Genomic DNA, 10,177 nt, shown 5'->3' on the forward strand with positions numbered 1-10,177 from the left:
CCCCCCCCCCCCCCCCCCCCCCCCCCCTCAACCGCTCGGGGCTGGTCCAGCTTGCAGCCCACTCACTCTGACATCTCTCCATTAGCGCATGAATAGGTCCTGAGCATATGTGTGTGTGTATTTCAGGCCTGTGTGTAGTGATTACTAACAACATTTAATTTACACTGGGGATCAATAAACAGTATACATTAAATTATTTAGAAAGTTAGTGGCCTATCATGTTTGTTGTGCTTTGATAGAGGATGAAAAGATTTGAAATGTAGAGTTGGTATTTACAGTAATGGACAAAATGTAATTTTGAGCAGAGAATGTAGGTGTTTAAATGGGAACCAATGGCTGCCTTGTATCAAAATCTGCATTGCTTCTATTGGAATAGGACTCTAGCTGTCAGTAGCTCTCAGTGTACTTACACACAGCGTCAATGGCACATGTACTGTACAGTAAGATACAATTTAACAAAGACAGCAGAGCCACAGAAGCTGACAAACATGGACAGGTAAGAGGTAATAAGATTGAATAAGAGCTGCAGAAGACTCAACAAATAAACAGAAATGGAAAAGTATTGACAATAGAAGCAAAGCAGCCACCTTGGACGAAGAGTGTCAGGTTTGTTTGTTTGAAGAGAACTTTTTTTTGCATTTTGAAATGTAGAGTTGGTATTTGATGAACAAAATCTGGTTTTGAGTAGAGAATGCACTATTTGGCTGATTGTGTGAGGTACGTGGGTTTTGAAAAAGAATATTGAGGGTAGGTAAAGCAATTGAAAAAAACTTCAAACTTAATCATGGCCTTCAGTATTTGGAGCGAGTACCTTGTGAAAAATAAAGTGTGCAAAGTAAGTAGGCTGCAACTGTTATGTCAGTGTTTCAGATATATATTTAATCAACATTTCTTATTTTCTACTGCAAATATCACTTCCTGGTTAAAGCTACGGGATGGGGAAACTACTATAGTAAGGCTGTTGCTTAAAACTGTTTCTGCCTTCCCAGTAACAGAATTGTAATCATCAATTTTGTGACTTGCAAATGTTGAAAGCTCAAATTACATACTCAACTTTCTGGAATTTCTATTTCTATCTATCTATCTATCTATCTATCTATCTCTCTATCTATCTATCTATCTATCTATCTATCTATCTATTTATCTATCTTAGACTCATGTAGAACGTCAACCCTAACGATAGCAGTGTTTTTAGTTCATTTACCAATAAACATATGTCCTCAAAGACCACATCAGCTTTGTAGGTGTTTCGATGGGAACTAATGGCTGCCTTATATCAACAACAGAATAGCTTTTTTTGGAATTGGACTCTAGTTGTTAGTAGCTCTCAGTGTACTTACGCACAGCGTCAAGGTCACATCTACTGTACAGTAAGATAAAATTTTAAGGTCCCATGACCTTTGGATGCTTTTATATAGACCTTAGTGGTCCCCTAATACTATATCTGAAGTCTCTTTTATATAGACCTTAGTTGTCCCCTAATACTGTATCTGAAGTCTTTTTTATATAGACCTTAGTTGTCCCCTAATACTGTATCTGAAGTCTCTTTTATATAGACCTTAGTGGTCCCCTTATACCGTATCTGAATTCTTTATATAGACCTTAGTGGTCCACTAATACTGCATCTGAAGTCTCTTTTATATAGACCTTGTGGTCCCCTAATACTGCATCTGAAGTCTCTTTCATATAGACCTGTGCCCCTTATACCGGTCTGAAGTCTCTTTTATATAGACCTTAGTGGTCCCCTAATACTGTATCTGAAGTCTCTTTTATATGACCTTAGTTGTCCCCTAATGCTGTATCTGAAGTCTCTTTTATATAGACTTAGTGGTCCCCTAATACTGTATCTGAATTCTCTTTTATATAGACCTTAGTGGTCCCCTAATACTGTATCTGAAGTCTCTTTTTAATAGACCTTAGTGGTCCCTAATACTGTATCTGAAGTCTCTTTTATATAGACCTTAGTTGTCCTCTAATGCTGTATCTGAAGTCTTTTTTATATAGACCTTAGTGGTCCCCTAATACTGTATCTGAAGTCTCTTTTATATAGACCTTGTGTCCCTAATGCGTATCTGAAGTCTCTTTTATATAGACCTTAGTGGTCCCTAATGCTGTATCTAAGTCTCTTTTATATAGACCTTAGTTGTCCCCTAATACTGATCTGAAGTCTCTTTTATATAGACCTTAGGGTCCCCTATACTGTATCTGGGTCTCTTTTATATAGACCTTAGTGGTCCCTAATACTGTATCTGAAGTCTCTTTTATATAGACCTTAGTGGTCCCCTAATACCGTATCTGAAGTCTCTTTCCCAAAATTCAGCCTTGTTGCAGAATTACAGCCATTAGAGCCAGTCCCACAATGAGCTTTCCTTAGTATGTGCCATTTCTGAGTCTGTAGCTATTGAGGAGGCAGGTGGAGGCTGGGGGTGTGGCCTTCACCAAGTGCCACTTTGCTCGTTTGAACGCCATGATGTCTCTCTCTCATGGGTGGGCCAAATTCTCTGGGCAGGCAAAGTAGAGAAAGGGGAGGTAACCTTGCCCTTTATGACCTCATAAGGAGCAGGTTCCAGATTGGCCCATACCAGCTTTCATTTTCTCAAAGACAGAGCAGGATACCCAGGGCCCGGTTTACACCTATTACCATTTCTAGCTACTTGGGGACCATAGGCAGGCTGGGGGGTGCATATTAACGATAAAAAACCTCATAAAGTGAAATTTTCATGCCATGGGACCTTTAACAATGACAGCAAAGCCAAAGAAGCTGACAAACATGTACGGGCAAGAAGTGACGTCATTGAATACTAATAAAGGAAAAGTATTGGCAATAGAAACAAAGCAGCCACCTTGGCTGAAAAGATATGAAAAACATACACAAATCTGAAAAGGCTTAGCTATGCTTGGGAAAATGGTCAGTGCTAAAGAAAAATATAAAAAAACATATACACATTCTTTACAATGACCTTAAAAACCAGGAAAGTCATATGTTCTTAGTTACTTCTTTCTTTTAATGAATTTCATCTCTCATTTTTACCTTGCACTGCAGCTGGATTATAGCGATATCACGACGGCATTGCGGGATCAGATATCACGCCAAAATCCATCTAGTCAGGATTCAGGTAATGCGTTTGTGTCTGAACAGCGGTGGACCAAAGCAATCGGATTAGTAGAGCAGCTGCTGGCAGCTACAGCGTGGTTTAGGTGTGTGTGACAGCCAGGAATATTTTGTAAGTGCCTTCCCTTTTCCAAACTGGCTTCTCAGATGGTTCTGTGTTAACAGCGTCTCATTTACCGACTACTACAAACCAAAGAACATCTTCACAAATTCCTTCAAGCCAACAGAATCCACTGTCTGTTCTGTCCTCCTTGAATTAGTGACAAGTCAGCTTGGAGGCTCCATTCTTGGCTCACAGTGTTGACCTCCTCCCGTGACCCTCTTGTTCTACCCTTGTTTTACCCTCGACTTTGCTCCCCTGGATTTGGCCCTAGGTCAAATCTGATCGTAGCCAAGGGAGTGAAGCCACTGAGTGAGTCACCGTGGCTCAGGCTGAGATTATTCTCAACCACTTCCCTATTTGAAATCAGCCATTACCGTGCCAGTTCTTAGACATTCTGTACCTAATCTACACTAATAGTTAGTGATGGCCAAATATAGCCTCATGAAGCTTTGTGAAGCATTACGTTAGATGGCGCTCTCTCTTTAACAAACGGATGAAAGCACACTCAAATGCTGTTTCTTGATCCTTTTTCTTTAAACCAAGAGCACCATATAGTGGGCTCAGTAACTAAATCAAGTCAGTCACAAAGTTTCATTTGGCCATAGCGCTCAGTTTGATCTTCCATTCAAAAACCATCTAGTTCAAGGCCCTTTACTAGCAAATTGGTGTATAACAATTGTTTGTGATAATTGTAGGACAGTAGCCTCACAAATGCAAATTGTCTCCTTGTTCTGTATCAATAATCAGAGGCAAAGGAAGTTTTCAGGTTTGTAACATGAAGACACCAATGACCAATGTTTTGATTTGGGCGTTTTGCGTGTTCAGGCCTATGTCTGGAGTGAAATGGAGTATTTTTATCGTCATCATCGCAATATCAACTGCCGCAGTATATGTATCGAAAAAGACTGCAACGTATCTGGAAAGACACTCTGAGATTTTTTGTAAAGCGCCCGTTCTGTCTGGAACTGGACAATTGCTTGGCCTGTGATATTACTTCTTGTAGCATTCCCAAAATACCACAATTAGCAGAAATGCTAAACTGAGTACACTTTAATATCTGTTTATTCATCGCAAGTAAGGTCACAATATTCAACAATGAATCGCATATTGCATGTTTTCCTCACATGGTGCAGCCCTACCCTGCAGCTGCTGTCCTGCTGGGATCTCCCCCATTGTCACTAATGGCTTCCCACCTTTTGTCTTGCAGAGCTTATTCTTGTCTGCCACCATTGTCTTGTCCCTACTTGTCTTTACTTTGAGGTTTTACAGCTTATTTTGTCACACAAGCGATTCCGTTGGCGGATATGAATCATGCCCATATGTCCAGTACATGATGTGCCCGTACTGTCAGCTGTAAGCTGAATAAGGAGAGGATCGGCAGGGTGCTGGCCCTGTTTCTCTGGGAGCGTGACGTCCCTGGTGGCAGGAGGTTTGGCTTCTGGCTCGACGGCAGCATGGCCCAAGCTCTGAGGGGATGTGACCCACTGAGCCTGGCAGAGCCCCCGGTCCCGGCAATCTGCTGCTCCCCTGAACACTGCAGGGCTGTGCTGCAGAGCAACGCCTTGTATGTCACAGCATCAGGGGAATGTCATGCCAGGAAAAAAAAACTGATAAACAAAGCAGTACATTGAATTTCCATGTTATGTGCATTTTCATTTTCTGTTCATGTTTTTACTTACATAATAGTAGGGGTCTACTATGAAACTCTTACATGCTTTAATGTTGAAAAAAAACGGGGACGAGGAACAACTGGAAATACTCTCATCTCCTTCATCTAAAATGTGCATTTGATTCGTATCAAATTTTTCGTATTACTACACTTAGCATGGAGAGGTAATTTACAGACTGAAGAACATGACACCACCCTAAATAGCAGTCAGTCCAACCGGCGGTGACATGTTGCCGTTAGTAACGTTAGATGTGGTTTATCAATGACGCTAGCGAAGCACCACAGTACAGAAAATAATCCCAGCAGAAACGACAGATAGGTTGGACCTCCGTGTTTAACCCTCATGTTGTCCTCGGGTCAAATTTGAAAGTTTTTTTATAACAGAAAATATAGGGGGATAGGGGGAAGACAAACTGCCAAAAACACACCTACAAACTTTAGAAAAAAAAACAAAAACGTCAAAAATAATGACAAAAAGATTGAAAAAGTCACAAAAACGTCAGGTAAAAGCCATAATAATGTTGAAAAAAGAAAAACGTTGTAGGGGAAGACAACACAAGGGTTAACTATATATCTTTAAAGTGCCCATATTATGAAATAAATCACTTTCTCTGGGATTTGGGGTTATTGTGTGTCTCTGGTGCTTCCACATGCATATAAACTTGGAAAAAAACTATCCATGCGGTTTTGAGTGAGATCCGGTTTCTGAATGTCTTCTGCCTTCAGTCTCCGGGCGAGCTGTTCAAAACCTGCACGGCTTTTTAAGTAACTAGCCAAGACGAGGTGGCTAACCGTAGCCCATGCTAGAGCTAGCATGCTAGCTCATTCGCAATACACTGATACAACAGCCACTAGTTGACCATAGTCTCCAAAAGAACTACTTCCTGTCCAAGCTAATCCTGCCTTGAACTGACCAAAGTTGGAGAAAGAGTTATATAGCTGATGGGACCTTACCTAGCTACTGAGCATGTGCGACTCCCAACAAAGACAGTATAGAAGTGAGATGTCATATGAAAACATGGTGTTTTTTAAAAATGAAACCAAGCTAACCTATTCTGGTACAACCTCAAAATACAATTATGAACCTGAAAATGAGCATAATATGGGCGCTTTAAACTCTACAGGTATGGCTGAAATAGACAACAGAACAAGTTTGCCAAATTACCAACTGCAGATGGTCTACCTGGAAGTGATTTTTGTTTTTGCGTAACTTCACAGCGATGCGGTCTATACGGCCTGTTTTAAACTCAAAGGACTCAATTCTGTGAAAACGCGTGGGCCTGCCCATCCCTTACATTTATTCAGGGTATCGTATTAAGGTTATAGTTTTGGTACAGTGTGAACACTTGTCCTTGGCGTTAATCTCAAACCATTATTTCAAAATTACTTTTAGCGGTAATAACCTAGACGTATATTTATCAATGCTGATCCTAATGCAGTATCCATAGTAACTCCTCACCACTTCCTCTATTTAACGTCTGACACAAACAGACCTCTTCCCTCCCCTTTCATTACTTGATGAAAATATATTTGTGTGTATAAAAACATCTGGTTTCTGAACAAAGCAGATGTGTGTGGGATGTTTTTTTTAATAGCGTATGTGTTTCTGTTGTGTGTGTGTGTGTGTGTGTGTGTGTGTGTGTGTGTCTGTGCTTTGTTGTACATTGCTTCATCTCAGTTTTCAAATTCTTTCAAACTGACACCACAAGGGCAGCAAATAAATACATAACTCGTGCTTTTTGCCTTTTTAGGGTCTTTTTTCTTCATAGGTTACACAGACAGATATCGTGATGTATGGTAGATGATTGACTTGCATTGTATTGAGTGTGGCAGAATTGCTGTATCGTGAAATTATCGTTATCATAGGCAACGTATAATAATAGCATGTTATCGTGAGCTACTCTGTGATTCCCACCCTAGTGTGAATATAGACAATTTAATCAAAACTCCAAACAAGGTTTTGCTGCTGGTACTGACTAGAAACAATCAGCTGTAAGTAGGGCTGCACAATCTGAGGAATTATCTAATGGATCTAATTATTTTGACTGACATTGCGATAGGATTCACAATATTGGAGGGAATGACCGCTTTTGTTTCATTTTTCTCATTTTCATTGGAAAAATCTTAAAATCTAAAAAAAATGAAACATGTTTACCCCTCACCCTTGGGTCAAATTGACCCGTTTTCAGTTCTGTCTTTTTTTTGTCACAAAAAAAAAATGGGTCGTAGAAATAAACTGTAAATGTCAACATTAAAAATATTTAAAAAACATCAAAAAGAGCACCCACAACAAAAATGTCGGAAAAAGTGACCGAATTACCAAAATGGGTTTTTCTCATGGTTGATGGGAAGACAACACAAGGGTTAAAGTGTGATATTTGCAAGGATCAGTACAAAGCGCAGATTTTTTCCTTAGTCTGTAGGATACAGTTTGTAGGCTTGGACGTCTCTGGAGCACCACAATACTTCATTCCGAATGGTTTGACACATATTTTGCCTTTACAAGGATATTGCAGTATTGCGATTTCGATAAAATTGCAATTAATTGGGCAGCCGTAACTGCAAGTCTTATGTGAGGGGGGGGGAAACCAATGTGTGATGCAGAGTACAAACAGCTGAGAGACAGACGGGGTCAAACCTGCTAATGATTTAATGTGAAGCACTGTGAGCCTCTGGCAAGACTAATTTGTTGCAATTACGAACTGTTTTCCCATTAAACCTGAGATAAAGAGTTGTAAATAATGAGCCAGTCGTTGTCCTCTCTGTGCCCTTTAGTCCGGTTGCCACTTTAATTAGTTGTGTGATACTTTGAGCCTTACGCTCAGTCCTCCTGTGCCTCTTTGTCTCTCTCTGTCCTTTAAGTTTGCTGTTGGTTTTAATGAGGCTCTCCCGGGAATCTCAGCTGACAACCGTGTACTTTTTTAGAGCCCGAACGATAAAGGATTTTTAAGGCTGATACCGACTTGTATATTAGGTTATTTAAAAAATCCAATATGCTGACATATCGGCTGATGTATGTATTTTTTTAAATCCAGAAACGCGCTACAAAACTTTAACAGATTCCCCTAACATTAGTTATTTATAGTTAGTTCTCACTAAAATAATGATAATAATTTGTTTTATTGTCACAACAGAACAGAGGAACATCAAAATATATGAAAGTTCTGATGAATAAAATGTATATAAATACAAACTTAAGATGTGAAACTTAAGTTTTCTGAACAAACAAAAAAAAGAACCAGTGTTGACCAAACTTGGCAACGCCAACACTTACAGGGATGTTGTAGAGCGCCCTCTGGTGGACAAACCAAACAACGCCAACGCCCATAACATGGCTGACCGTTTTTATTAAATATGCATTTATCAGAATTATTTATTTGTCATTAAAAATTATTCTGACGAATAAATATTTTTTAAATCAGCCATTATAAATACCAATACTGATAGGTCAGGAAATGCCTAATATCAGCCGATAATGTTGGTCCGCCGATATATCGGTCGGGTTCTCGTGCTTTTATCAGCTAAGTCAGCCAGCTTAAGTTAAGGGTAAGTGTTTTGGTAGTCCATATCGGCGGCGTTTCATTTAAGGGGTTGTTCAGATGCCGCCGGTGGTTCCACTGGACGTCCTTCACTTCAGGCCCGATGTCCCTCCGCTTTCTTTGTGTTGGCTGAGACACTAGTACCTGGGATACATACTGTAGGTATCTTTTTGCCAGCTTGGCCAGGAAAGGATAGACTCGCTCATGTTATTTCCACCAGCTTAGTGGATCTTCTGTGAGTGACAGTGGTTTGACCTTCTGGTATCTTTTCACTTCCTCCTCAGCTATGGCAGTTAATGATTTTGATGGGGCTCTAACATCACCAAGTAAGTCTGTTACGCCACATGACTTCCTCATCTTGGCTGTTCCGGGTTCTTCTTCAATATAGCCAGGTTCCTCATGATGCTCCTGGACTTCTGGCTCAGAGATGGTCTGCTGTCTAATTTCGTCCTGTACGCACACAGAAGGAGAGAATAAATATGTACTGTACCTTTAATTGAGAATGCAGAAAATGTTGCTCCTCGGTAATTTATAGTTAATTTGTCTTTATTTCTATTTTTTTAGTCTTTACTATGAATTCAACATTAGAAGAGAGTGACATGTGGGTTAAAAAGTATTCTGCTTCTATTTTTTTAAATGTTTGATTACCTAACCCTTCAGGTAATCAAACATTTAAACCACCGCCTTGGAAACCACTCTAGCAAAGGTTTCCTGTCTCTCCAGGCAGGGTTTTAAAGCGGGGGTCCAGGGATGATGCTGTGTAGAGGGGGTTCGTCTCTGCTGCACTGCCATATCTCTTTTTAAGATCTTGACTGATGCTTTGTTTGACGCCTCTGATCAGCGCTGTGTCACCAATGTTGAATTGTGTCATGCAACAACGGGCTACGAGTGAGAGAGTAGGATTCTTTTCCTCAGGCATCGCAGTGGTCGCCACTTGCATCGACTAATGCCCGCACAATTTCTTCAGCGTTCCCAATATCAGACTCAGTCAACGTGAAGACATCTGTGTTACTCTTTCTTACTTCTTGAAAAAACGGCAGGCTGCTGTTCAAGAAACCGCATTTCATAAGCACTGTTCCATCTCGTGCTGACATCAGTCTTCAGTTTATGGGTCTGGAGCTGTAACATTTTGTGTTTTTTCTCCAAAGCATGCTTTGCCACCGTGCTTCTGTTGAAAGAATGTGTTATTCGCCGTACTCTCCCCCATGAGCCTGGCCACTGTTGGAAGATTAATAATAAGAATTTATACTGTTTATTGATCCACAGTGGGGAAATTACAATTCACGCTCTGTTTTTGTTAGAGTCACTACACACAGGCTTGAAATACACACACACTTGCTCAGGACCTATATATGGACAAATGGAGAGATGTCAGAGTGAGTGGGCTGACCTGAGCGGTTGGGCCTTGCTTAGGAGCACCTGGCAGTCCCCAGGAGGGGAACTGGTATCTCTCCAGCTACCAATCCACACTCTGTACTTTGATCCTACGGGGACTTGAACCACCAACCCTCCCTTTCCCAACCCAACTCCCTATTTTTAACGCCAGAGTCAGCATGTGCGCAAAACACTACCCGTGACATCCACGCGTCACAAGTCAATGCAACACGTTCTGCTGTTCTCAAACTTACCTGAACTTTAAGCTTCTGTGTAGAACTTGGGTACGGCTGTATCACACACATTTGAAGCTGTGGTGGAGAGGAGGTCTCTGAACAAACTGTTATCTATTATGGATAACCCCGACCACCCTCTCCACC

General features: G+C 40.7%; 1 long non-coding RNA gene across 1 annotated transcript in view; it reads right to left on the reverse strand.

The window, feature by feature from the left end:
- The window catches only part of LOC116695500 (uncharacterized), a 12,210-nt gene extending 2,764 nt beyond the window's left edge, over positions 1-9,446 (reverse strand). Inside the window, exons 1-2 of the long non-coding RNA XR_004333475.1 lie at positions 9,436-9,446; positions 8,773-8,775 (exon numbers count right to left, since the gene is read on the reverse strand). This is a non-coding gene — a long non-coding RNA (uncharacterized LOC116695500). The remainder of the gene's footprint in view (positions 1-8,772; positions 8,776-9,435) is intronic.
- Between the last annotated feature and the right edge of the window lie 731 nt (positions 9,447-10,177).

This window comes from Etheostoma spectabile, chromosome 9 (assembly GCF_008692095.1).
Source record: "Etheostoma spectabile isolate EspeVRDwgs_2016 chromosome 9, UIUC_Espe_1.0, whole genome shotgun sequence".
Lineage (NCBI taxonomy): Eukaryota > Metazoa > Chordata > Actinopteri > Perciformes > Percidae > Etheostoma > Etheostoma spectabile.